Here is a 13,370-nt window from a genome sequence, read left to right as displayed (position 1 = left end):
ACAAAAGTAAGCCCTCAAAAAACCCCTCAGTCATTTATTTCAAATTTTAAAACCATTGAGAGGATTTGCAGAACAAAGAATGCCTCTTTAAAATCCCACTTTTGCCTAGCATCTATGTCCATGTTTAAGGTAGTTTTTTTTTTTTGATCTATTAATATCACCTACATGCTGGACAATGCCATTAGCACCAGGTATATGGAATCCCTACTTATGTCCCTGCCTGACAAATTCCTCTAAACAAAGTCCCCAAACCTGGCATTTGTGCCTGCCATTGTCTTTTCCTTCTGAGTTTTTCATTATAAAGCCAAAATATTATCTCTTATTTATTTATTTATTTGTATATTTTTTTTATTGGAGTTTGATTTGCCAACATATAGTATAACACTGAAGACAAAGAAGCTGGCTCAAAGGAAAAGCTAGGAACCCTCATAACAAATAACATAACAAAATAATTAATAAATAATTAATAAATCCCATAACAAAAATATGATGCATCTTAATTACGATGCTGCACTTTAAAGCCTTAAATCAGAATTCCAACAAACGCCAATCCCTTTTGAGAAATGAAAGAGTAGAGACTAACCCTAAGACAGAGAAGAAAATGAGATGTTTGATAAGAATGTCGCAACCACTGCCACCATTTATAATTTGAAGTTCCTTCTACCAGGTAATTTGTGGTGTCCACAGTGTGGGTACACTTTCTTCTTTCCTAACAACTGGGGATGTTCAAAGTTTAGATACAATTTGTACTGAATTGAATATACATAGGTATATTCATTTTCTATGGCCATGTAACAAATGAGCACAAACTTAGTAGCATAAAGTGACACTCCTCTATCATTTCACAGCTGACTGGGTTCCTGGCTCAAGGTCTCAGCTGACGGAAGTTAAGGCATCATCCAAGGTTGTGAGCTCACCCAGGGTTCGGGGTTCTCTTCTAAATTCCTATGGTTGTGACTCAGTTCAGTCCCTTGCTGCTCTAGGACCAAGTCCCTGCTTTCTTTCTGGACAGCAGCTGGAGGTCTGTCTCAGCCCCCGAGGGCACTGTAGGTCTTGCCATGGGGCCTTCTCACAGTGTGGCAGATGATTTCAAAGCCAGCAGAGAATCTCCCTGACCTCAGGGAAGGCTTCTGGTTCTCTTTTAAAGGGCTTCTTTAGGTCAGACTACTTAGAATAATCTCTCTTTTAATTAACTCAAGGTCAACTGATTAGGGACCTTAATTACATCCTCAAAATGCTTCCCCCTCTGCCATACATAACACAAGGGAATCTCAAGAACAGTATCCCATCACATTCACAGGAAGAGATTACACAGGATGTGTGCCACAGGAGACAGGAATCCTGGAAGCCATTTTAGAATTCCTTTTTTTTTTTTTTTTAGACATTTTACTTATTCATTCATTAGAGACACAGAGAGAGAGAGGCGGAGACACAGGCAGAGGGAGAGGCAAGCTCCCTGTGGGGAGCCTGATGAGGGACTCGATTCCAGGACTGCAGGATCATGACTTGAGCCCAAGGCAGACACTCAACCGCTGAGCCCCCCAGGCATCCGGCCATTTTAGAATTGCACCTACCACTGTGGGAGAGACTGCCATGCTGGGACTGAAAACAACCTGCCCTAGGCTATCCTATATGTATGCGTGTATATGTACGCTGTTTGTGGCACACTCCTATCTCCTGAGGAGCTCACTTCTGAGGATGGGCTCCCCAAAAGTGTAAAATCCCACACTTAAGATCCACAATGATGTTGCAGATCATGCTGTCTTATTTTATTAAGATGGTGCTATAAATGGTAGGTGTCTCATGCTTTCATTCCATGAAACCAAGTAAAATCTTGATATAACTCTGATCATAGGGACAGGAACCCAGATGTGTCTTTTAGGCAATGACTTTCTCTTGCCTGGAAAACTACAAAGTGAATTTGAAACCATGGGCAACACAGTGGCAGTCACATGGATAAGATTAAAAAAAAAAGGGGGGGGGGGAGGAAGAACAGAAACATCAGGAGCCGGTAAGCTGTTTGCTAAATTCAGAACCAGCAGAATATTTATGTTGGCAGCATCCCATAACTTGCAGCAGGAGATCCAACAGAATTCACTCTATACATAACCCATGCGAGCCCCAGATCAAGAGGAGAGTATTTGCGTAAACAGAATCCTAGAGACCATGTCGTCGCTGTCTTTCTCTTCCTCCTTCCTCCCTCTCTCCCCTACAAGCCAGTGGTATTGAGTTTCCCCGGGCTACCTTCCATGAACATCAAGGAATGCAACAGAGATGAATGTTACATTGACACCAGCAGCGCCACCACAGAAAACTGTTTGTCCACTCTCTTCATTTCTCAGTACAAGCAAGCATCTAAAGACTTTGCACCTGTTCTAGTTAGCCCTGGCAGATGCAGTCTGTATTTATATTAATAGAATGATGTTTTCATAACAAAATGGATGTGCAGCAATTGTGGTGCTCACTTTGGATGCTCTCAAAGTGCTCTTACATAAAGTCCCGTGGCAAGGGTAAAAGACGCACAAATCCCCAGCTGAATCATCAGGATGTTTTGAGAACTTTTTCAGGGATGACCAGACTCAAGTATTGGAAATTGAATCAGATACTCACTTCAGAGGAAAGCATGCTAGATATAAATGGGCTTTTCATGGGTAGTTTGAGCTATGAACTCTGTTGTATTCCATCTCCTGTTTCTGTAATTTGTGTCTTATCTCCCCAGGGTAGCACTGAGAACTAGTGAGATCATACTTGGCTCAATTCCTGAAAGTTTGTTTTGAGTCACTAGTGTAAATATTGCCCACCCAATCTGTACATTTGCACAAATTAACTGGAACCAGCTACCCAATTCCTTGTTCATATTTGGAGCTGTTGATTAACCCTGACAGCTGTAACCTCATTAGTCCAAGCTCTGGCCATAGCAGAGCAGCTGTCAGAGGAGGAGGAAGCACTCACTGAAGTCGCCTCTATGGACCAGACATATTAAAATCGATAGGTTCTCTAAGAGGTTTCCGTTATGATTCTAATTCTAATTTATGTTGTGCAGTGGGCTTCCCCCAGATCCATAATATAGGCTTAACCTCGGTTGTTTACGAAGACAGCAAAGGCTCTCGAACAAAGCAGGAACATAGGTTTTTACCTGAAGACTTTGGACCTGGAACAGTTGAAAATGGGTTTTTAACATGCATTGTAACACAGACATCTTAATATATTTTAAAATATTAGTTTCGAATGTATTTTTTGGCATGAGAGATTTTGTTAGTTTTGACAAGGGGCCAACAAAGTCCTTACTATAGAAATTAGAAAGATCCTGCAGCTGGCGCACACTGGAAAAGTAGAGATAAAAAGTGAGGAAAGACTTAGGACACACTCCAGTAGGAATGCGGTTTCCCTAAATAGAACACAAAGTCCTCGAAGTGAATCCTGTTCTCTTCCACAAGAATCTCTAAGGAAGGGGTACAGAGGGAATGCTCTCAATATCTGTTCATTAAAACCTGGAGGTTCAGGGGCAGAGATGATTTTCTATTCACCGGTGTTGAAAAGGACAATGGTGCCAGGGCAAAGGCAAGGCATGAACTTCCCTAGCGGTACTTTCAATACGAGGAGATAGCATGGTCGAGCAGAAGAAGCTGTGAAGGGACAATCTGGAGACCTCCATTCTAGTCCCTGTCCTATCACAGCCCACAGTCAGAGCTTTGGACAAGTCCTTTACTCTCTACAGATCTCAGTAGATTCGGTCACAAAGTAAAGAGGTTTACCTGATGATGGCAACGGCCTTGTCCATTCCTGGTGATTGAAGACGATTTGCACAAGGCCATTACCCTAAGAGGTGACATCACCACGGCCGAGGTGGATCCAACTTAGAGTTCTCTCACTTTGGGGTGATCTTTTCCACTCCTTTGGCAGGGCCCTTCAGCCTACTATGCAAACAGGTGCTGTCCTCGGGCCCCCCCTGGTGGTGTCTACGGCTGTGACACGCGCCTTCACCGTGTGGCCCTGGAAGATAAGAAGGCTTACTGTAGGAGCCTGCCTGTAGAGCCCAGACTGCTGTTCACAGAGTAAAAAAAGCAAACCAAGCACTCATCGTTGTGACCTTACAGTTGTGAAGACACTGATTTTTCTAGAGGCTTAACTGAACATTCCGATTTTTAAAAAAAAAAGCTGCATTCATTAGATGTTTTATGGGCATAAACACTATAAATCCTTAGCCTGCTTCAAGTCGAAGGATTTTCGAAATAGCAAGGACTTCTACTTTCATTATTGTGAGGAAATAAGACTGATAATATAGGAAGTGTTCAGGCATTTAATAGAAGTGTTTCCTTTGCACATGACCAATTTAAATTACCAGAAATATTAGATTAACGTATATCCTGATGTTTCCTAAATATACACTGAGATACAAGAAAGCATTAAAAGTTTACTGGGCCTTTCCTACAATTTAAAAATCATTTACAGAGAAAACTCTGAAAGTCAAAAAGTCAGCTGGTGTGAAAAATAAAATTATTTTTTTGCTATTGAATGACAGGTAAAATATATTTTAAGAATCATGAGTCATTAGAAATCAAATTCTACCCTCAATCATGATAATTTCCTTTTAAGCTGGCAATTACATTATATTTTCCTGATCGCATCAGCCCCACTGTTTTTTGCTTATTCCATTCCTTTCACTTTGAAACTTAGTAAAAAATTGTCTTTGATTTAGTGTAAAAGCAAGTACAACATTTCAAATTGAAGTGCCAAAAGTTATGACTATCCAAAGAAATTAAGCAAGCACAGGGTAAAGGAAAATGGGAAGTCTCACAAAAGTTTAATTATTCTAAATCATGTTGACTACATTGATTCTACCATGTGTTAATGCTAAGTACTTTCAAGGCTAATTCATCTCCGTGTATTTAGTTTGATATGATTATAGCAACTATAACTGTTTCCAGGTAGGGTAAGGAGAAAAAAAAAAAAAAAAAAGAAAACCAACAGTCACAGGAAAGAGAAAAGTCAATATTCCCTAAAGGAGAAAAACATTTCTTTGCCATGTTTACTTGACTCCTTCTGGCAAAGGCTGTTAGCAGTTGTACCACACAGTTCAACCAGAGCTTGTCTCAAGAAAAAAGAAAAAAGAAAGAAAGAAAAAAGAAAATAATTGCATCTCAGAGATTTGGTTTGGAAAATCTGCTTTTGTTTCCAGTGCCTTGTCTCTTCTCAACCACGTTTATAAGCATTTTCCAAGCTCTTTACAAGCATTTTGCCTGCCTCTCCACACTCCTAAAATATCACCCTCTGCTCCTTATGGCCAGCCACGGTTTTCAGCCTTGGCCAAGGAATAAAACATTGGTTCACCTCAAAGGCTGCCATTAAATTTACCTCATTTATCGACCAGCAGGAGGTGCACCCACCCCACCGGGGTCAATGTTAACTATAATACTGTGGAGCTCATTGGCGCCCCAGACCGCTACCCTGTTTAATGACTGTTGGGCCCCGTGGGCCAGGTAAATTCTACTGTTGACATATTGGTGGCAATGCCCTTGGAACACCTTTGATCCATTAGTATGCTCTCTCTACATTCAGGGATGTATTTTACTGTGTGTTGAATAAAAATAACCAGATATGGAAAAGTGAAGGAAACAAAGTAAGCGCCTACTGGAAGAATAAACCATTTATACTTCTTTGCAGTAGATACCAGGGCCTATCAGGACACCGAATACCAGGAAAAGAATTGGAGAACTCCACCATCTGGATAGAACCACCAGAGGTCCTCTCTTGCCTTTGAAGGGGGCAATAGTCAACTAACTGCCCAGGAACTGAGCAGCTCACAGAAGGGCATGTGTTCATGGCTGACTGACCTTCGGCCATGGATTTCTTTGCATTTCCTCATCATCACTTCACCACTCTAAAAATGAGAGCTTTCTCAGCACAGCGACTATGTTTAAAAGAACTCTGAGTGCTTAGATACATGGTTACATAGTAAAAATGGTGCCTCTACTATATTTTGTATTTTTTGATTAAAAGATCATATTCAATATAAGGGGAGGGGGGATTTCCTTTTCTTTATGAAATTAAGGGCATACAAATGTGACAGATGGAAAAAGCCTATAAATCAGAATGACCGTTTTGTCCATAGACTGTCAAATGCTATCAGGCCATGATCTCTTCAGTGTTCCTGTTATACCCTAAGGAGCTGCCTCTCTCAGGCCTGGCCCAGAATGGCCAGGTTAGATGGTCAGAGCTCTCACCCTGAACGCTGATTCAGGCCTTCTCTCTCTACCGCCAATAATACTTTGTCTTAGTGCCAAATTCAGTGGTGGTTTCTTAGGATGTGAATACCTGTCCAGCAGGGATTGGACTGTGACTACAAGCCATCTTCCTTAAGCCACAGAATAACTGTCCGAGGGTAACTGCTGAGACTTACTACTTGCCAGGCTTGGCAGTCTCCAAGTAAGAGACTTGTATATCCCATCATGATTCCACTGAATAGCCCTCTCCCACAAAGAAGCCAAGTTTGTCAGGACGCAAAAATTCCTTGGGGTAATAATTCACTGTTTGATCTTCAGTTCTTTGAAAAATAAGCAAACAGAAAGCAAACAAAAACCTCCTGCTCTTCTCTCCCCTCTAGATTAGGCCTTCTTATTCTGAAATTGATGATTTTCTGTTTCATTGCCCTGATGTATTTTACTGTTAGCCACATCAAAAATTTTTTGGTCATCAGTGGGGACTAAATTTAAAAATCAAGAAAACAACAACAAGTTATATTATGTGTTGCCTTCCTCTGAGAGCTGAGAATATTTTTGAGCTGTTTTTCTTACAGCCTCTTTCTTTTGTGGGCTAGGTCCCATCTTCCTCTCATTTTATAGAAGAAAACTGTACACATCTACTCTGAAATTCTACAGTGCTAAACAGAGTGCCAAGCTGGTAGTTCAGGGCAAAACAAGCAAACAGATAAAATCAGAAAGATTATTCATAGCTACTAATCATTTCATGATATGTTAGAGGCTCTATTCTTGAGGCTAGCAGACTTGGACAATATGTTTTAGACATAGTGTTAACACAGATAGACAGTTTACTCTCAGTAATACTGACTTCTTGGAGTAAATTTCCTAAAAACCCCAGATTGTAACAATTTCACTGTTTCACTTCTTATAAACTAGTAGTGTTGTCATGAATGCTAGTGCCTGGAAAGCATTATTGCTTAAACCATAAAGAAGACATTAGCTCTTAGTAGTAAAAATATTTCAAATAACAAACCAAATATTAACATGTAAATATATATGTATATATGTATACAATATATATGTATATATATGCATATATGGGGTATGTGCATATGAAAGATAATAGTCAAATATGTTTATAATTAGCATGATTCTTCACATTTGGGCTGAGATTTTAAAACGCACGCATTGAGGAAAGTAAATGAAACTTCTCCCAAAGTGAAAAGTAAGACCATTCATGGTTTATTTATTTTTAAAGATTTTATGTATTTATTCATGAGAGACAACAGAGAGAGAGGCAGAGACACAGGCAGAGAGAGAAGCAGGCTCCATGCAGGGAGCCTAATGCAAGACTCCATCTCAGGACCCCAGGATCATGCCCTGAGCCAAAGGCAGATGCCCAACCTCTGAGCAACCCAGGTGTCCCCAATTCATGATTTAGATGCTATTACACTTCTTTTGCTGGAAATTGACAGTCTTTCCTTGAGTAGGATGTATGAGCTTTTTTTTTACTAGAATAAGCTTGAATCTCTATGATATTTTAGCTCAGACTTAAAACTATGTAATTCTCAAATTTTTGTACATAAAGCAACTTGTCTTCCTGAGATTGTAGAAAATAAGATGTTAGAATTTTAGAACTGAGACACCATGGGTTTTGCATGGTCTCATTCATCATACAGGAGTAGACAATGAGGCCCAGAGAGGCTGAATGAACTTTCCCAAGATCATGCAACTTGAGTCAAGGCCTTCCAGGTAACATTGGGCTTCAACCTCTCCACCTTGCCTCAGCAGCTCACTGTGTCAGGTACATTATAAAAACCAAGATATTGAAATTTGTCTGCCCCTGTATGATACCTATCTCTATCTTGCATGTCTCACATAGAAAACCCAGTTCAAAAAATTATGATCAAGCCCACTGGTCCCATAAGCTCCCAAACTTGTTTTCTGAATAGCTACGATGTCTACTAAATGCTAAAATGTCTTAAGGACATACAGCCACAAAAGTTCTTCAAAGTTCTAAGCCCAAATAATATAAATCTTACCTGTACTTTCTCGTTGGAGAAAATAGGAAAATAGGTCAAGTTGCCATAGACCAAACTCAGACAATAAGAAAAAATTTCCTGTATGTTTGAGGACCAAGAGTGGGCTCCAAATACCCTCTCTTGATCCTCCTCTAGCTTGACCAAAAGTGTCTTGGAAATGAGTGTGATTTAGAATGAAACACAACCAGCTTTTGATAATCATTTCAATTGCTATATTTCCTTGGACACATTTTCAAAGTTATTTAAATGAAGCCCCACATGCAAATTATGTTCCCTGAAAAGAAAGCCTTCCCTGGCAAGTTGGCTGTTCAGTTTTTGCGGCCATGGCATAGAAATACAATGTATTTTTAACATTCTTGTTTTGTTCCTGTCTTAACTCACACCAGTAATTTGAAAAATGTCGAGGGCGTTATAAATTTGAGGACAAACAGCCCTTCCAACTATATTGTAGGATGAATATTCAATCAAAGATGAGTCCAAAAGTTTAGATGACGTATGTGGGCATATACCGTCCCAAAACAGACTCTTCCCAGGATTCTTTCTTCGTGATGTGGTATCCACAAGAATCACACTGCAATTTGCAACCAGTTGTGTTCTAAATGATAGAAATCTGCCCCACACTATTTGGAAATTCTGTTTATAGATTATTGAATTTCAGACCAAGAGATAACAGATGAACTATCTTATTTTGCAGGGTTTTGAGGGCAAAGCTATTTGGCTGCAGTTATAGAATACATTGCAGCTTTATTTAAAAACCCAGATTCTCAATCCTGAGCTGAGAAACCACCTCCCCACTCCTAAAAATGGTGAACACGGTATCTTATACTCAAGTCCCCCCATCCCACTTGTATTTAGTCATTCATTCAAATTAATGCATTTGAATTCATTCATTTTTTTTTAAGATTTTATTTATTTATTCATGAGAGACACACAGAGAGAGAGATGCAGAGACAGGCAGAGAAGCAGGCTCCATGCAGGGAGCCTGATGTGGGACTCGATCCCGGGACTCCAGGATCATGCCCTGGGCCGAAGGCAGGCACTAAACCACTAGCCACCCAGGGATCCCCTTAGTCATTCATTTTTATTTTTTTTTTTTTTATTTGTTCATGAGAAACAGAGAGAGAGAGAGGCAGAGACACAGGCAGAGGGAGAAGCAGGCTCCATGCAGGGAGCCGGATGTGGGACTCGATCCCGGGACTCCAGGATCAGGCCCTGGGCTGAAGGCTGCTCTAAATTGCTGAGCCACCAGGGCTGCCCTTAGTCATTCATTCTTAAATTCATTCCTGCTCCTCCTTCTTTTTGTTTCTTCTGTACTTTCTCGTTGCCAGTCATTGTGATGAGCTCTGGAATACAGAATAAAATATGGTCTCTGACTCAAAGAACAGCTCATTTGTGGAGAAAATTGACATAGTAACCAATGGTTCTCAACTCTTTACTATGGCTTACATGGTCCTCTACAGTCTGACCCCTAACTCACCTCTCTCATTATGCTTCGTCTTCCTCTTTGCTCCAAACTTTCGAGATTCTTCAGCCTCATTGGATGGATTTCTCTCACCTGTGCCATCACATATGCCCACTTCCTGAAACATTACTTCTCCCCTGTACTTCTCATTTGGCTGGTGCCATGTCATCCTCCAAGTTTTTGTCTGAATGCCTCTTCTAAGGGAATTCTTTCTTGAACCATAAGACAAGATTAAGTTCTCCTGTTAATTTGCAAATATTTGCATAACACTTCTCTTCCTTTCTTGACTGGTGGGTTTAATAAGGAGAGTTGTAAATAAACATATTCATTCTTTTCTCTTTTTTGAAAGAGACAAAGAACATGCATGCAGAGGGGCAAAGGGAGAAGAAGAAAGAGAATCTTTAAGCAGGCTCCACGCTCATCATGAATCCTAATGCAGGGCTTGATCTCACAACCCTGAGATCATGATCTGAGCTGAAATCAAGAGTCAAACACTTAACTGACTGGGCCACCCAGGCGCCCCTAACATATTCACTCTTATATCCCCATTTACCTAATTCAGGAATAGGCACCCAGTATAAATTCAATAAATACCTATTAAATTAAAGAATTTGTTCAGCATATAATAGAAGCACAAGTGTCATCCATGTGGCCTTCATTTGAAAGCTCTGGATGAATCTCATAAAGTCAAGTGGATATCTATCATACCCAATTTCCCACCTTCTGTTCTGATAAAAACAAAAACCAGTAAATAAGACCAGTTTTGATCTCTACTAACCATGCCCTAATTTTTTTTTCCTAATCTAGGGCCACACATAACCCCTTATCTACAATTCTGAAACTAAAAAAAAAAAAAAAAAAATCTGAAAAGATAGTTTTTCCATAAGTGTGGAAACACCCTGATCTTAACTAACAATGTAATAGTCTTTATCTCACCTTATATGCACATTGATATTTTGCCTCGGAAATATCAATGTTATTAGTCTTTATCTCACTTTGTCTGAATGTTTGTTCTACTTCAGAAATGTTTGATTTTGAAGCTCTCCAATGATCATATATTTCTAAATTTGAAATATGTCTGGTGTCAAAAATTTCTGAGAAGGAAATATGAACATGCATTAATGTATCATTTTATATTTTGTGCAAATTATTCTATCAATGGTATCTTTTTCCAATGCTCTCCTTGATTAAAAATTTTCCCTACTGAGAATAATAGAAGTAAGATGTATGGAATTTTAAAAACCTGAAGTTCCAGTAATAAGGCAGTTCAACAAGGAACTGATATGGTTCCAACTGTCACTGGAACTGATATGGTCCTGGATCCTAAACAAAGGTCCAGAACCAAGAGCTCTTCTTCAGGCTTCATTTTTAAAGTTTATAGGATTAATGAGGTGAAGTAATCTTGCCAAACTCCTTTATTCTATGAGAGAGGGTGAGGGGGAAGAGGCCCCTTGGGGCCAAGCTTTTGTCCTGGGTCACATAGCAGGTGTATGGCTGTTCTATATCTAGAAAATAGTCATTTGGCTCTCCTTGTTTAGTGTTCTCTGGTCTCTATCAAATGATACCATTCAAAAAACAAGGTGGAAATATAAAAAATAGAACCTCAATGACCTGAAAAGCAAAGGAAATGTTACGATAGCTTCATTCCTTGTGTTTTCACAGAAGCATACTTCTGTACCCTAAGCCTGACCCCTCCCTCAGACCTCAAATGTTAGGAAACAATCAAGAGCATCACTCCTTGGACCAACTATGGACCAAGAGATTGGTGAGCAAGATGACAATGACAGGAACCTGAGAGAAAGGGGTTACAGATGTGATCCCAAACCATGGGAAAGCACAGAGTGGGTGGGCCTAGAAGGAAGTTAGGAAGAAAGACTTCAAGCATTTCAGAGATAACAGTCATTATCCCAGCCTGAGCCTCCAGAAACTAAAATTAGGACAAAAAGAAACATGTAGCTAAGAAAAGTCCTGTCCAGGGAGCTCCCAATACGGTCAGCGTTAACAATGAAAACATGAAAGATGGAAGAAAGACTTTTAGCAGGGACAGAAAATAAGTTTGCAAAGCTCTGTTTTGAAAACATGGGAAGAAGAGTACTAAAAGTCACTATATTTAGGAAGGGATTTTAGTTATTAAATATATATTTTTAATAATATAGATCATGAATATATATAAATATATTATTATATATTATAAATATATTAAATAAATATATAAAATTATTATATATTTATGATCTATATAATTAAATATATATTTAATAACTAATATATATATATATCAGAGATCCATGCATTTGCTTGAGGTAATGGTGAATGTGGGCAAAAGGCTGAAAGGTGAGAACTCTTCCACTTTCTGAAAACAAGAGTGATCTTGGAACTAAAAGAAAGAGAATAGAAAAAGCCAAAAAAGAACTGAAGTCTGACATAACAGAAACACCATCTGGTGTCTGTAAATGAACCCAAGCCCCCACTGAGACATGATAATAGGGCAAGTAAGAAATTTTGCTGCCCAGCCAGTGAAAATAGCTAAGAAAGGATGAACACTTGAGTTTTATGCAGAAGTAATGACCACAAAACACAAGGTATTTACAGGGAACCAAATCACACTTACGAAGTTCACTTTTCTCTTAGGGAGATAATTCACGAACGAGGGAAGTGATTTCATAAACAAGATGGTTGGATTGGCTTGACTGCTTTACAGCGAACTGGATTGTTAGGTGGAAGCTCAGTGCTAACCAATCACCGCAGAGGGAGGCCCAGGGTTACCTCACAGGGTTCCATTCTCACTTCTGTCAGTTTCTACATTTTTATTGGAGGATGAAGGCAGCAAATTTTCACTTGCAAGTGAAGAGTCAGTCTTGACACTCACCAAGTCAGTCAAAGTGGTAGAGAATAAAATATTCTTGGCGACAGAGAAATGTGGCCTGCAGCAGAACAAAAAATGCCTAATGGCTTAATTGGCTTAAGTGACTAGGCACTCCCCACGAGCTCATGCCTCCTGCACAGATGTAGCGTTCCTGAATGAGGGAGACCGAATCCCTCACAGTGCTACTCTAACCAGACATTCCTGGGAGTGGTGCTCATTTCTGGGAGCAATGCTATACTGCAAAAGGCTAAAGTCAAAAGACAGACAACTCAAATTAGGAATAGAAACAGTCCTCAAAATTATGTTTCTGGGGAAATTTTAAACAATTGGAGAATTTTTAACCTCAAGAGTGGACTTTGGTAGGATGTGATCACTTCCTTTATATAGGTTTGTCACACAGAAAAGGGATTTTTGCTCTAGGGGACCCAAAGATCAAAACCTCAAGAATATAAATTTTGGTTCCGTATAAGCAAGTTCTCCAAGGAACAGAATTATATTGCCTCCTTCTGTCTCAGAGCAGGCAGCTGAACAAAACCCTGGTTCGGTGTCAAATATTCTCAAACTTTGAGTCGGGTTTTGAGCAACGATTAAGGAAGATGCTAGAGAATCCTATCTCAGTAAAGTTACCAACTGAAAAATGTTGGTAGAAGAAAAGAATTTGTCCTTTTCTTCCTTCTGTATGAATAGACTCCACTGAGTTACCATAAAGACATGAAACAAAAATGCTACTGAAAAATGGGCAAAGCTAAAAAAAAAAAAAAAAACTTATCTTAAAAGAATGCTTCTGTTCTTAGGCTCTG

At 39.5% G+C, this 13,370-nt stretch overlaps 1 long non-coding RNA gene across 3 annotated transcripts; it reads right to left on the bottom strand.

Moving 5' to 3' along the window:
• Positions 1-362: 362 nt before the first annotated feature.
• LOC144311290 (uncharacterized) lies at positions 363-12,556 on the bottom strand. 3 transcript variants are annotated; one of them, XR_013376841.1, is made up of 5 exons: positions 12,316-12,556; positions 10,641-10,798; positions 9,720-9,916; positions 3,756-3,993; positions 363-3,151 (listed from the first exon to the last, which is right to left on the bottom strand). It is a non-coding gene; the product is annotated as an uncharacterized LOC144311290 (long non-coding RNA). The 3 variants fall into 3 exon arrangements; XR_013376840.1 differs by lacking the exons at positions 363-3,151; positions 3,756-3,993 and adding an exon at positions 9,178-9,585 and having other exon boundaries at positions 12,316-12,549; XR_013376845.1 differs by lacking the exons at positions 363-3,151; positions 3,756-3,993; positions 10,641-10,798 and adding an exon at positions 9,178-9,585 and having other exon boundaries at positions 12,316-12,543.
• Positions 12,557-13,370: the final 814 nt, after the last annotated feature.

The sequence above is a fragment of the Canis aureus genome, chromosome 1 (assembly GCF_053574225.1).
Source record: "Canis aureus isolate CA01 chromosome 1, VMU_Caureus_v.1.0, whole genome shotgun sequence".
Lineage (NCBI taxonomy): Eukaryota > Metazoa > Chordata > Mammalia > Carnivora > Canidae > Canis > Canis aureus.
Note: the sequence above shows the minus strand (reverse complement) of the source record. Positions and strands in the feature narration are given on the sequence as shown.